Raw genomic sequence first — 15,478 nt, 5'->3', positions numbered from 1 at the left:
TTTAGACAGAGCTGTAACAATTTAATGTACCAAAAATGATACTAACAGAAGTCTACAAAGACCTTGCAATAATATCAGAATCATATTTCTTTAGAAGAAAAGAACTGTAGAATTCCTTCCCTTTGGCATAAACTTAGTATCATATACTGGTGACATCCTTAAGAACTTGTTTAAAGACTCTATTTTTATTTCAGATTTATAAATCAGAAATATTATTTCTGCAGTTGTCTTCATATCATATTCATACTCTGGATTTTTTCCCCAATATATTTTACTCTATTTACATATTTATCAGTTGGGAGGTTGTCCCTTACTGAAAATTAGTTTGCTTTTATTAAGATTCTCAGAGACACATAGTCACTGGAACTGTAATATTATGGCTCTCTAGTTTCTGCTACAGCTCTTGACAGCGGTAGAAACAGAAAGAGCAAATGTTCTCCTGTCCCCTGACTTCTCAAATACAAATGGCCGAGTGGATGGGTGACAGTGATGAAGAATGAAGTTGGAATAGAAAACAAACGTGTTCAGACAGAAAGGCTAAAATGTGTTTCTTGAGCATAAATTATTTTCTCCAGGGCTTCAATTTCATGACTTTTTTCCCCTTCAATGCAAACAGTCTCCAAAGGCAAAAGTGTGTTTATAGGAAAGAGGACACCTTGCCATGATGTTGATGCTGTGTACGATGCAGACATCCCTAATGGAAGATGAGAATGCCAAGCTGTAAAGAAAACATTGTTGACGATTATTTCTTACCTTTCTTGTCATTCAAAAGGGACATACTCGGACAAGCACTTTTTAAGATATAAAGCAAAAAAAAAAAAAAAAAATCCCTACATTAAGTACAGAAATTGTTCACTGAAATTGTTAATTTCAGAGACAAAAGAATACGCCATTTAACATTTGCATGTATTTCATTATGTTTGACTGGCATATCATGATCCATAAGCTTGCTGCTAATATAGAGCCTGCGTTTTTTAATTAAATTGATGGTCTTAAAAAAAAGTACCTAGTCTCCTGAGTAAGGTATAATCTCTTCAATTTTGAATATTGCATGGTCTCACACCAGCACTGCAGTAGTCCTAAAATTGCTTCAGCCTCTAGAAGTTGCTTCAGAATAATTTTTAAATATAGGCTTGTAAAATTATAGTAAAGGACAAAGCAAATCTACAACCAGGGATTTCCCCAAAGAAAAATGAAACAAAGAACAGTGCAGGCTATAATTCAAATTGTCAATTAGATTTGACTCAGAGGACTTTGAAAATTAAGTTTTTAATTTCTATATATTCCTTCCACTAATCTGTTTGTGAACTTTAGACTGTCAGCTGAGGAACAAAAAGAGAGGAAAACTAGACTCTTTTGAACCAGAGATTTAATAACTCCCCCAGGTCACAGTGCTCATTATAAAGGGAATGAAGTGCTGGTTCTTGGGCAACAGAGCAAACATCTGCATCCTGCAACAAGCCAGGTGCTCTAAATCAGGGCAAAACCAAGGCAGCCCAAGCAGCAAAATCTGAGCATGTCCGCTGTCTCTCCAGCTTGCCTGAGTCCCTGCTATGATTGTGTCTGCAGCTGGAGCGACCTCCTAACCAAATAAGCACACCTGGAAACACTGATGGGCAGCAGCTGTCTGGCACCCACAGCGAAATTCCCAGCAGGCATCAGGTGTTTGCCTGACTTTTCCTAGGGGAGCTGGATGCATATGCACTGTGCAAGCTTTAAAATGTCATTGTTAGTTTGTGTGTCAGTGAATAACATTTAGGTCTTGAATTGAAATGACAAGGGAAAGAAACATTCTGCAAGAGGTCCTGTTATTGGCAAAAAATGCTCACTACTGTTCTATTGTGAATTTCCTTTCTGTAAATCTTTCAAGCCTCTCTCCTTGTGAACAATAAAATTTTACCTATACACACAGCTGACAACTGTGCACATTTAATCACTATGAGCAATGCATCATCTCCATTATATTCTTTTTCCCAGACATTATTTTACCAAAGTACAGAATTGATTTTCACACATTTCTTCAAATACTTCTGTATAATAGCAGTTTATATGAACTGCTTATCTGCTCTGTTCTTCCAAGTCTGCATTTCCTCATCAAAACCATATACTACCCACTTCCTGACTCCCAAAACAAAGTGTTCAAGATAATCACTATAGGAGATGCCTATTTACACAGAGGTTTGTATAACTATATAGTTTTCAATATCAGCAGTGTACATGCAGGACTATTCGCCACCCTGCAGATATCCTCATGAACAAAAGCTTTCACACTTGAATGTTTGCAAGTCAAAGGCAGAGCAAATGCCACCAAAAGCTGCTTTTATGAATGGGGATAATGTGGTTTTATTTTACTCCAAAAGTTTATGCATCTGTGAGCTATGTTGCATTGCTTGAATGGTGCATTTTTGCTTTGATATGATTTCATTCGCAGCTTGGTCCAGAAGTCATGTATTAAACACTTACTTTCTTTCACTGGGTGAACAAAGCATTGGTTTTGCTCATGTTGTCTGTGTCCCAGTCCATAAATGCACAACAGGTATCTTTCAACTTCTACAAAATCACCTTTTGGCTAAATCATACGTAAGAAAGAATGTTCCTCATTTATCTGAGTTGTCCCATGCGTGTCCTCTTTTTACCTCCATGATGAATTTTAGGATGTAGGAAGACTAAAAGCAACCAGAAGTCCTACATTGTGTACATGTGTCATATGCCTGATTCCCCCAGTAGTTTATAGACTGTACAGATGACAGTGTAAATGCTGTGTGTACTGGATCCATCTGACTGTGTGTGCACAGCTGCATAGCACATGCACAGTACATCAGAAATGCTGAGGTTGGGATGCATTTCCAGTCCATGTGTAGGCCATCTGGGTGGTTCATGCACACATACTTCTGGCCAGGAAACCCTTGTCACAAATACAGCAGTCCTAATCTAATCCAGGAGCGGATCTGGAAACAAGTGCCAATCACTGCAACTCTTCCACTTCCTCCTTAGGTATGTCTTCAGCATTGAAGATGAGAGATGACCTCCTACCCATACACACCTCACTGAACTGTTATGTTTATGTGTCTTGTAAAGTTGCTGTTTGAAAGGCTTCCCAACTTTTACAATTTTAATTTACTGTGACTTCAAAATTTATTAGCTCTGTATCATATTTTAAAGGTGCTTTTATGAAAGGAAATATTTAATGCATTTATTTGCTAGAGACTATTTGGCATCCCCAGAAGGGTTTTCCAACTCCATTTTCCTAGCCATTTGAGAGACAGCAGCAGCCAGAAACCTAATGCTTTTACGCAGGTAGATGCAGTTACTACTCTTGTATGCAGAGACCGGGATGGGTCACGGAGAATCAGTTAAATGCAACACCTCCAGCAGAGCTTAGTTGTGTACTGACAAGGCCACTCTGAAACTCTCTGCCACACTGAAAGCCTCCTGTAAATGATTTGGCTTGTCTTTGGCCATTTCACTGGATTACTTGACATAAACACTGAGCATTCGTAGCTTGCTGTTACACAGTCCTCTCCAATTAGTCATCCACAAATTAGTGGTAAAAGTAAACTAAAGCTTTGCTGGTCTTTTCTGCCTCTCTGGTTTTTTGCTTACTGATGAGAAGAACCTGCTGGTTATGGATGGATGAGTTTTTCTCAGAATTTCTGCTTTTTTCTCAGGGTATTGTCTACAAAACTGGATTGTGGTTTTAATTTAACCTCTGGTCTGCATTTCTGTACTGTAAAAGAGGTTCAGATTTGATTTAAGCTTTGCCTGCATTAACTGTGACTTTTGAATGAGATATTTTTTTCTTAAATTGTATTTAATACTTCAGATTATAGAAATGGCTTTCAGCCTTAGAGTCACCTAAGAAAATATATTTGCTACAGTTACAATTATTCATCCGCCTTTCCAGGAAATAAGTACCAGTGAAGAGTGTGGCACTGCATCTAGATTTATGTCAGCTGAACCTGCTACAAATTCAATTAAAAAAAAACTATTTGCACACACATAAAAATGTGTGATGCATTTCAAGAAAAATCATGTGGTTTGATGCAGGTTAATAAGCACTCAAACAGATGATATTACAGTAACATTGTTATAACTCATCCTGCAAATTTAAAGGCTTTGAAAATCTAGAGCTACCAAAGCAATCTTGACTGTGATCCATATCTCCTTAAGTAACCTGGCTGTATTGCAATAGACTATCTGATCACTGTCAGTAAGTTAAGGGTCGGTACTACAGAGATGTGGATTTTCTTTCAGAGAGGGTACATTGTGCCTCCCAGCATGTGCAGCAATGGTAGTAAATTAAGGGATAAAAACCAAGATATGTTGCTTTCTCCTCTTGGCAGCAGAGATTTGAAAGTTTTGGTAATGCTATTTCAGCATTAAGAGTACTCTCAATAGCTCACATATTTAGATATTCATCATTGTTAGAGCACATTGATCAACAACATGCACATTTTCTGAAAAAGTTGATCTGGTATAGCAGGAGGCAGGATACTTAATTGACTCTGATAGTGCTGTTAGTGAATACATATGCAGTAAGTGTTGATAGAAGATCAGAATTATTTTCTGTAAATTAGCTTCTATATTTTAATGTGATTTGTGTCTGAACAGCAAAGATTACTATCTGGCAACACATAGTTTTACAAGGAAGTCCTTGTGAAGTTCAGCAAGGGCATATGCAAAGTGTTGCACCTAAGAAGGAACAACTCCATGCACCACTATATGCTAGGAGCCACCTTGCTAGCAAACAGCATTGCAAAAGGGACCTGGGGGTCCTAGTGGACACTGAGTCGAACATGAGGCAATAACGTGCCCTTGTGGCAAAGAAGACAAATGGTAGCCTGGGCTGCATGAGGCAAGCCATTATCAGCAGGTCAAGGGAGGTGATCCTGCCTCTCAGCACAGCACTGGTGAGGCCACACCTGGAGTGCTCAGGCAAGTTCTGGGCCTGAGAGACATGGACATGGACATACTGGATAGAGTGCAATAAAGGGCCATGAAGATGATTAAGCACCTGGAGCATGTGTCCTATGAGGAAAGGCTGAGAGAGCTGGGACTGTTTATCCAGAAGAGAAGGCTCAAGCAGGACCTCATCAGTGGCTGTAACTAACTCAAGGGAGGGTCCAAAGAGGATGGAGTCAGATTCTTTTCAACAGTGCACAGTGATAGGACCAGAGGCAATAGGCACAAAGTGAAGCACAGGAGGCTCCCTCTGAACAGCAGGAAACATTTTTTACTGTCAGGATGACCAAGAGCTGACACAGGTTGCCCAGAGAGGCTGTGAAATCTCCATCTTTGGAGACATTCAAAAGCCTTCTAGACAGGGTCCTGGGCAACTGGCTCTAGGTGGTCCTGCTTGGGCAGGGTGAACTGAACCAGATGACCTCCAGAGGTCCTGCCAACTTCAGATAATCTGTGGTTCTGCGATTTTGGAAAGAGATGGATTTTTCAGCAGCAACTTTGCCATTTTTAGTGTCCCACCATTCATTTTAGTCATCAAGTGTGGCTGTTTGTAAGAGCTGTAACTTCAGGAAGGACAAATCAATGGAGAACAATTTTAAGAAAGCTCAGGTCTCCAGATCACCATGGGTCACAACCTAGCAGTTAGTCAGACACACAAAAGGACCACTACAGTGTTTTCTTCATTGTTGTTTCTAGCCCTCATGGTGCTGGCGTGTCTATTCACTCAGAGAAATAAGCAGCACTTATGCGCTGTGAGCATGATGAGAGTAACCCCAGGGAATGGCACCCCAGCATAAAGAACATGCTGTTTTACTTAGACACTTTTTCAGGAAAATGAAAAAAACTTAAAACAACATGTATGCCATCGAAGCAGTTTCCCTTGGATTAAAAACAGAACATTAGACACGTATTTAATCAGTCTTGCTGTCCCTGGGGGTGTTAATATTTGGCACTCTCCCCCTTTTAATTAAGAACTGGTTCTCTAGTTCTTAAATAAAGCTATTCAGGAAATTTCTATAAATGCTTTCCCATATAAAATGTATTTTCTGCAAAACTGAACTTTACTGCTAGGAAATATTAATAATATTCCTTGAAGTTTCCGAATCTTCACTGGACAACACTGACTCCAAGGAAAACATTTTGGTTAGTTAAACCACTTCAGACCACATCAGTTAGACTAAACCTCATGGTCAAAGAAATGAGAGGAAAGTCAGAGAAATGCTTCATGGGATTTTAGTTCAGATAATACATGTCCCATCTCTTCTTTTTTGCAAAAGCTTCCATTTCTGAATTACACCATAGAGATTCCTGAAGTTGAAACATCATACAAGATCCAATTGAACTGGAGACCCCAAACCAACAGAGGAAAAATGGGGATGCTGCATTTGAACTATGGTTCCCATGAGGAATCAAAACCCTCTGAGTCCTGAACTAAAACATTCAAGTCACTAAATTAAAATTAGATCAAAATCAAAATTCTATTTGGAAATGTTAAGGCATTTAACTTCAGTCAAAGGAATTGAAAGGATCTGCTGAAACGCATTTTAACTAGTTCTGTAAAAATATTGATATTGTTTTCCGCCTTTTGAAAGTAAAGACAAGTAACCTCTTGGGGTTTTTGTTCCATCTTTCTGTGTGAAGCAAGGGGTAACAGAAACCTGGCCTAGGCCAGAAAGTTATGTCCTGGGTTCCCAAAGTTTAAGGTCAGGATGGGCCAACATCTCTTTCAGTTTGTTCTACTGTACATCTCATAGCACAGTGTTTTATTCAATGTTCACATAGTGAGCGAGCTCAGTAATATGTGTGACTAAAGTAAAACTTGTATTGAGTGAACACAAGTCTTTCAGAAAAGTGTTCAGAGTTGTTTAGGCAATATCACTGTTTTTTTGGTATTGTGTTGCAGTAGTTTCTTGCCATTGCTGCTCAGGGCCTGTTTCGCATTTTCTTCTGACTTCACTTGGCCAGAGCTTCCACCCATAACTCTTGCTGTGGCCATATATGTTTAATTAAAGATTACTTCAACATCTATCTTTTAATTCAAATAAACACACCGATCTTAAAGTTTGTGAAGAGAAATTAGCTCCTCTAGCTCTCAGAGAAAGTAACTTCTCTATCTTTCAGATAATTTTGTTTACTTTCTCTTCATTTTCTTTAACCTTTTTTTCCAGTTGTTGAACAAGCTGACTGCAGTCCTGTGTGCCATGTTCTCATACTAGTCTGTACACACAGGAGAAAAGTAACTCCTGATTTCTACTTATTGCTGACCTGGTTGTATACCTGGGGACTTCATAAGTCATCTGGCCTCAATACCACAGCAGTAAATTGTCATGAACTTTAATGAGTTTCCATGTCCTTTGTCTCGCGTTCCCTGCCTTATAACTACAGTTCCCTTCCAATACTTTCCAACTGTACTAGGGCACTCTAACTTTTTATAGAGTACTACAATTCTCCCTTTACAGATTTACCATACAGGAATAAACTTAATATATTCTATGATCCAAAAAGTAATCTGAACTTTGATTTTTTTTTTCATAAAATATACAATTGTCCTGAGAAAAAGATTTTTTTATGAAGAAGTGCTTATATGCCCATTCTTTCTTCCTTCTTCTCTTTTTTTTTGACTGAACAACACAAAAGCAGACAGAATGCATTCAGATTAAATGGCAGTGAACATAAGTTTTCAAGTTCTTCTATTTCTTCCCTTTTTTCTCTTTCCCCCCCTTTTTTCCTGTTCAAATTCTACTCCTCCTTTTTTATTTCTAGAAATGTATTTAATATGCAACTATGATCAACTCTAGAACAAGTGAAAGAAGAAAAAAAGCATGGAATGGTTTTCCATAAGGAAAGTAGAACCTATGTTCTGCTTTATACTTTGTTGAAAGACAGAATAAAAAGGAATAAGTACAAAATATAAAGGATCTCACCAAGAAAATCAGACTGGGGAGTCTAAGACAAAGAGATCTGTAAACTCAGACCTACTCAGATCAAAGAAATTCTTACGTATCTTCTCAGAAATAACTGCATTTTGGTCAGCGAAGGCAAAGGACTGGAATGCCCTAGGGTCCTTGTCTGGTCTTGCAGATTGAGGTGGAAGCAGAAGAGAGCACTTTGAATTCTTTCCAGCTGGTGACAAACAGCTCAGTTCTCCAGAGGGGCTCAAGGCTAGCAAGAGGATAAGAACCCTCCCTGACCTAACCCTTAAAGAATGAATACCAGCAGTTGAGCTTGCAGAGTGGCTCTTCTCTGGAAGGGGATCTAAAATTATAACAACCCTGGTAACATCTCAATGACCTCCAAGAGCAATCTTGACTTAAGTTACTGACAGCGAGAACTCTTTCTATGTAGTTTCCAACTTTGCAATCCAAGCCAACTCTGCTTCCAAACCTTGTTCCTTTAAGCCCTGTCTCTAACAAAGCCACCAAAAAAATTCCCATAGATTTCTGTAAATACAAAATTTCATCCACTGTGAATTTGTGCTATACCACTGTTAATAAATGACCACATTCAGTTACAGGTGAAAAGAACCCAGGTCCCTTCTATTGTCCTTGGTTCTGCATCTGACAGGGATCAAAACCAGCAGCAGGGTCTCACTAGTTTCAGGGGAATCAAATGCTTTGTGACAAAATATACCCATGCAAGGCAGTGTTCTTGCATACCTGCTTTTCAGATGAAGCAATACAAAGCTGACAGACAGCTAAGAGTAACACTCCTTAGCTTTCAGTAATCAAAGTACTTGAAGGGCATGCAAATAAAAGAAGGCAATGTTCCAAAATTTTTTTTATGCCATGCACATACAAGAAGCTCTCCCTCTTCATGCGCTGTTGTCAGAAAGCAGCTCTCCAGAATTTATTAGACCAGTTCGCTTCTACATCAGCTGGGAACCAAACTGCTTTTGTTTGCACTTTTGAATTTTAAAGGAGCAGCATACTGTTTATATGTCAACTTTGTGTGTATCTGTGTCTGTGTGTGAATCTACGTGGAAAAGCTTAGTGTAAAACTTGGAATAATAATTTGAATATTAAGCAATAGAAGCAAAAAATAAACCCACTTCCTTCACTGAAAGAAAAGTATGACAAGGAGCAAAACTCAAAGCCATACTTGACCCTGTTTTTTGGATGCTGGCTCTGAACTGTCAGTGGCCATTACATCAGATAAGCCATGAGCCTTAGCCAAAGTCTAAAGCGTTATAAGGTCAGGAAGGTAAAAAGAATCGGGGCCAGTGCAAGCTTTATAAGTCAGTAAAGAATTTTAAGGCCATATGCTGCTTAACAGGCACCAGGGTAGCGGGAACGTGAGACTGGAGAAATATGATCTGTAGATCAAGTCCTAGTAACAATTCTGGCAGCAGCAACATTCAAAACCATCTGCAGCCAGTTTAGCAAACAATCTGGAATACCACCAGGAACAAATTAAAATAGTCAATCCTGGAAGTCATGAAAGCCTGTATGAACAAGCGCCTGAGCAAATGAAATGGTGTTTTCATGAGAATATCTTGCAATATTCTCAAAAACATCAAAAGATTTTTTTTTGCCCTCTCTTTCATGTGAAGACAAAAAGCTGAAAGGAGAGTCATATGTGTAAGCAGAGAGAAACGCATTTCGGCCATAGAGCTCCAAAGCAATCAAAATGCCACAGATTTCACCGGCAGCAATATTAATACAAGTCAGAAAGAGTCCTCCTGTACACTGCAGGGCCTCAGACCCGGATATTCCACTATACTTTGCAGCACATGTTGAGTGCAGGAGCTGGGAAGCAAATGTGCTGAGAAATCCCACGGAGACGGGTGTGGGTGAGAAAACTGGCTAGCATATGCCGTGCTCTGACATGTAGCAATTGAACTCTCACTACATGGATCTCATTGTGTAGCACCTCCCCCAGCAAGTGAAAAAAACCAGTGCATGTGTGTAAGAGGTTAGGAGTTTAGGATGCAGTGCCAACAGGAAACGGAAAAAGGGAGAGAAGTAGAAAAGCAGACACAGTTGTAGAAACTGCAAGGAAACACAACTCCATTAATGCTATCCAGTGAGAAGCACTGCCTTGTCAGTTGTCTGGGGTGGCAAATTTCAAAGAGAAGAACAAGAGAGAAAAGTGCTTTCACAAAGGCCCACACACTGGACACAGCACAGTCAGGAATCTCTGTTGTGAACTAGATTAACTCTTTTTGAGGAGCTTTTCTCTGCTAAGTTTCACTCCAGGCACAAGAGGCAGTTCCCACTCCTGCTGCTGTAGCACCGTGCCCTGCTCTGCTCTGGCAGTGAGGGCAAAGGCCTTCCCAGCCACTCCTCTAGCCTGGGAAACGGGAAGGTTTTCAGTCAAGAGTTAGTCTGGACTTTTCTGAATTAAAAGCTAAATTCAATCAAAATCTCTGACATTTCAGATTCTTGCAAATTTATCAGATAACTGCAAGCTATTGGAGATCTCTTTTCACAAAACAGTTTGACCCAGCAGCACATAATGGAGACACAGAACACACGATCCGGGACAGGTTCTTGTTCAGATACTGCAGGATGCGAACAGGCAAGCTTCATGCAGTGTCTATAAAAGGAACATTAGCATGATATTAGCTTGTTTTTGAGCAGGTAGGAGGAAAACATAAGAACAAAAAATCACCTCCAAATTAATCCTGCTGTGACTCTTGTTTTAGTCATTCTTCTCTTAGCTTTGTTACTCCAGAGTTAATAGATATTAAAGCAGAACTGTACCCACTTTAATTGCAGGTATAAGTCCTATCTTCTTTGCCTTTGAGTAGCAAAGGTGAAACTGGACTCTTGGTCCCAGTCCTGAGGAGGGTTATGTTCCAGCATTGCTGGCACAATAGCAGAGCTGTGATGGAGCTGGCTCATTCCCAAGCCCTGCTGTTCCTTTACTCTGCCCAGGAGAAGGGTGTTAAGCTCACAGCAAGTCAGGACTGATCTCACACTGGGTGATTGTCTCATTGCCATTCTCTTTCTGTTGGTTATTCCGTGACCATTCTTAGTCCAGCCCTAACTCTGCAGGGAGAGCAAAATAAAATAAAATAAAATTAAAAAGTTATTTATATCCAAGAAAGCATTTTCTGACAGTCTGGGCCAGAGGAGGAGAAGCAAAGCAGGCACCTATAGAACACCATTGCAATCTGTGTATTGAGGCTTTTATTAGCGAAGCGGATGGCAGGCAGCACTCTGGACTGATGGAGCTCACAATAAAAAGCCACAGAGACTGTTCCCTGGCTTTTTAATTGTCTTTTCTAAATCACCCACGGTATGGATTCGGGAATTAAGCGGTTTATTAGCTGACTCAACTGAATGGTTTTGATGGTGGTTTTATTCAAATGAAGGACAAACTGCGCCCGCAGCGCAAGCGGCAAGGGGCTGGGAGGGGAGCGGGGGGGTCTCGCCTGCGGCGGCGGCGGCGCCGGTCGCGACGGCAAGGACTGGGCGCCAGGAAGAGCTTGTGTCCCACGCAGAGCCTGTCTACCGCCGGGGCTTGGGCATCTGCCGGGCAGCCGGGCCAGGGCCGCTCCGCTCCGCCGCTGCCCCCGGCCACAGCGAGGGGGGAGCCAGGGAGAGGGGAGAGGGCCGCCCCGGCACCCTGGGACACAACCTGCCCACCCTGCATCTCCCCTGCGGGTGGAAGGAGCCGTTCAGGGCTGATCCCAGAGGACAGGTAGCTGCCTGAGCCTCATGGCAGGTAGCAGCATTCTTGTAGATGCTGCGGGGCAGCCCGGAGAGATGGACAAGGGGAGACGGACGTCACGTATGTCGCTCCCCGGGCCTCCGAAACACCGAGATGGCTCAATCCTACTGAGGAAGGCAGCAAAGACAGGTTTAAAAATAGAAGGCAAGGTTTAAAAATAGAAGGCAAGTCCCATATTCATTCTCGTCTGTATCCCAGCTCTTTTCATGTGCAAACTTCAGTTCATCCCTATATCCCACAGCAGCAAAGCTACCAACAACTCAAATCCACATTTGCTGGGGTTGATACCAGAGCAGACACAGAGAGAAAGATGTGAGCCAAAAAGACGCCTGGTGAAGGCCAGAAATCCAGTTCATGCACCCTATCCGTGTCCCTGTTTTCCCCTGCAGGAGGGAGGCAGTATTTGGTCAGAAAGGTCACCAAAGATGAACATCTAAACTTTGGCATAATCATCTGGCTAAAGCAGTATTGTGTATAATCAATAGGAAACTCTAGATTTCCCTGAAGGCCCCCAGAGAGGAGGCTAATTAGATGCTTCAACTTGCCAGAAATAATCTGCCTTTGGAGGTCTTCAAAGCCTCTTGTCCTTGGTCACCTGTTTAGGGAATACGAGAACTGAGTTTAGCAGGACTGTTTCATTAGGTACGCACAGCAGGAATCTACATTTGGCAGACAGTACCAGACCTCTCATGATGCATGCATGAGCAACAAACAAGAGGAGCTCGAAGCTTTGGCCCAGTCCCAGAAATTTGACTTCATTGGCATGTGAAACCCGGTGGGATGAGTCCTGTGCCTGGAGTACCCTCTTAGATGGTTACAGGCTCTTCAGGAGGGATAGGCAGGGCAGAAGAAGTGGAGGGGTGGTACTGTATGTAATAGAAGAGTTAGAATGTATGGAGCTCACAGCTAGCAATGGCACAGTTGAGAGCCTGTGGGAAAGAATCAAGGGGCAAACAAATAATGCCAATGTCATTGTGGGATTCTGCTATAGACCTCCCAACCAGGACGCTGACGCTGACAAATTATTCTTTGAGAAACTAACTTACGCTTCCAAGTTAGCTGCTCTTGCCCTTGTGGGGGTTTTCAATTTACCAGAAGTTAACTGGATGCATCACATATCTGGTACAACCTGGGTCAGAAGATTCCTAAAAAACCTGGATGACATCTCTATGGAGCAGGTCATAAGGAAGCCAGCTTGGAAAGATGCCCTCCTTGATCTGCTGCTTGTCAACATGTTGGATCTGGTGAGCAAAGTGGAGTTTGGTGGGGAACAATAAAAAGAGTTTTTTCAGATATATTAATGGTAGCAGGCAGTATAGAAATATCATTAGCCCACTGAGGGGAGACCTCATTGCAGTTACAAGTTCCTTGTGAGGGGAAGAGGAGGGACAGACATTCATCTCTTCTCTGTTATGACCAGTGACAGAACCTGAGGGAATGGTCTGAAGTTGTGTCAGGGGAGGTTTAGGTTGGATATTAGAAAAAGGTTCTTCACCCAGAGGGTGTTTGGGTGCTGGAACAGGCTTCCTAGGGAAGTGGTCACAGCACCAAGTGTGACGGAGTTCAAGAAGTGTTTGGATAATACTTTTGGGCACATGGTGTGACTCTTGGGAACGGTCCTGCACAGGGCCAGTAGCTGGAATCAGTGATCCTTGTGGGTCCCTTCTACCTCAGCATATTCTGTGATTCTGTGATTATTTCCAAACTTAAAAATGCTTTATTTATACCTGCATCTATTTTTCTTTTAAAGTACAGAGGACTTGAAGCCAACAAAATAAACTTGTGAAAATAGAGATGAGTACCATTTCTCATGTATTCTGTAAGGCCCCTGATCCACCATAAAATCCAAGAGGCTACGGGAAAAAACATTTTTTCCACAATTTCTAAATTCCCAGTAAATTAATTAAAGAAGCGGAAATAAAAATGCTTAATCACTTTTACTCAATGTCATTGTATCATTTTTTTTAGGACAGAAAGGCACAAAACTTTGGAAAGATAATAAACCACAATATTTAGGGCAGATTCCATCATTCATGAGATATACTGTCAGGAAGAAGACATAAAATGAATTGGGGAAAAAAAAGGGGGAGAAACCATATCTGGAGTTCTTACCATTTTTCTTGGGAGGGATATCCTGCTTACCACTTTCAGCATGAAATGACCAGGATAAAAGAACCAGGATTTCCCTAACTCTCTTTAAAGAATTGTATTTTCACATACTTTCCGTATATGTTGAGAAAGGATGAATGAACTGTGGATGTTTTTAGGGCTCTTAATGGATACCAAAAGTAAGATTAGGCAGGGCTGTACCCCAAGGGAGAGTGTGTTCCCACACCTCACAGATACAGAATACAGAACAGATGCAGAACAGATACAACACAGACATAGAATTCGTCACTGATCTTAAGGGATAATTGAGGTCCTCACCAATCCTAAGAGATAATTGAGATTCTCATACCCACAGGAGAGGGGAACTGGAAATCCCAGTAGGAAATTTGTGGACAATTGAAGTCAACACTCAAAAATACACAACTGGGTGACTGCAACAGGTGCATTCTGTGTTCATAGAAACACTTCATGAATCTTGGGTAAAACTCAGAAGGTGAATGTAAAAGAATATTCTTTATTCTTTATTATACTTTCTTAGTGAAATAGTTTTATTTCTAGGAAAATATTAAATTAATTTAAAATTACTGTAATTAAATACTTACAAACTCATTGATTAGGAAATATACTAATCACGGTATTTCAAGTCGAAAATTTGTTCTATGGAAGAAATATCCATAGTTTTCTAAAATTTTCCTAGTTTTCTGGCCCCCAAAAGGGACAATTATGACTTGAACTATTCAGAGGTTTGCCACTGAGTAACCACATTAAACCGCTGCCTCTCCCATGTACTGACATCCATCAGTCAAAATCATTGCTTCACCAGCAGTTACCTGGTAAAAGAAATAATACTGTTATTGTAATAGCATATGATCAATAACTTCTGCTTTGAAGACAAATCTCATTTCAGTAAAGCCCTTTCCTACTGACAGCAGGAGACTATTACTCTACGAAAATATTCTGTTTCATTCAGATTACCTCTTAATTAAAAGTTTATGGCTCTTCTATTAAAAGTATAGTCAGGAAGGAAATTCCATATGTAAAGCCAAAGCTAGCTAACTCTGTGGTAGAAACAAAAGGAAGACAGAAAAGCTGCTTCCCCCTGTCCTTGGCTCCAGATGCCTACCTGTTATCCTCAGACTCCCATTCCCAAGAATGATGCTTCACACAGGCTACTAATAGATTCTGACCTGTATCTATATCTCCCAGCCATCAAATATGTCTTTAAAAGTGGATTTCCACCCCAACCTAACTTTGCTTCAATCTAAATTAAAACTGTTAAAATCAAGACAACATTTCTATTAAAACAATGAAAGTAATATCTCAGAAATTGCTTCAGAAAAAATATTTTGCAATTAACTTGGAATATTTTGCATAAGCTTGGAGTCTTTACTATTTTTAATGGAAACTAGAGACAGCTTGGAATTAAAAAGTCATTTTAGAATCACCAATACACTTATCAGTAGTTGTGGACTCTTGCAATAATCTTATGCAAGAAATTTCCATTTCATTTTTTTTCTCACATGCTCTAAAGATCCCACCGGCAAGAGAGAAGTCCCACCCCTTGAGAGAGTGAAATTCTGTCCAGTACAAAAATCAGTAACAAAAAAAATCTATTGGCTTGGACTGGGTAAGCACTAGTCTGCAATAACTGGAATTTCCATCACTGTAGTCATTCTCCTTGTGAATATTTCCCAGGTTAATACCATAGCTTTGCTGTTTTCTTACAAAGTCC

At 40.6% G+C, this 15,478-nt stretch overlaps 1 long non-coding RNA gene across 1 annotated transcript; it reads right to left on the bottom strand.

Moving 5' to 3' along the window:
* On the bottom strand, positions 1 to 10,724 carry LOC113954608. The gene is made up of 2 exons (XR_003530285.1): positions 10,573 to 10,724; positions 1 to 718 (listed from the first exon to the last, which is right to left on the bottom strand). It is a non-coding gene; the product is annotated as an uncharacterized LOC113954608 (long non-coding RNA).
* Positions 10,725 to 15,478: the final 4,754 nt, after the last annotated feature.

Source organism: Corapipo altera, unplaced genomic scaffold (assembly GCF_003945725.1).
Source record: "Corapipo altera isolate COAL_440 unplaced genomic scaffold, ASM394572v1 52, whole genome shotgun sequence".
In the NCBI taxonomy this organism is placed as follows: Eukaryota; Metazoa; Chordata; class Aves; order Passeriformes; family Pipridae; genus Corapipo; species Corapipo altera.
This window is presented reverse-complemented; position numbering and strand designations above follow the sequence as displayed.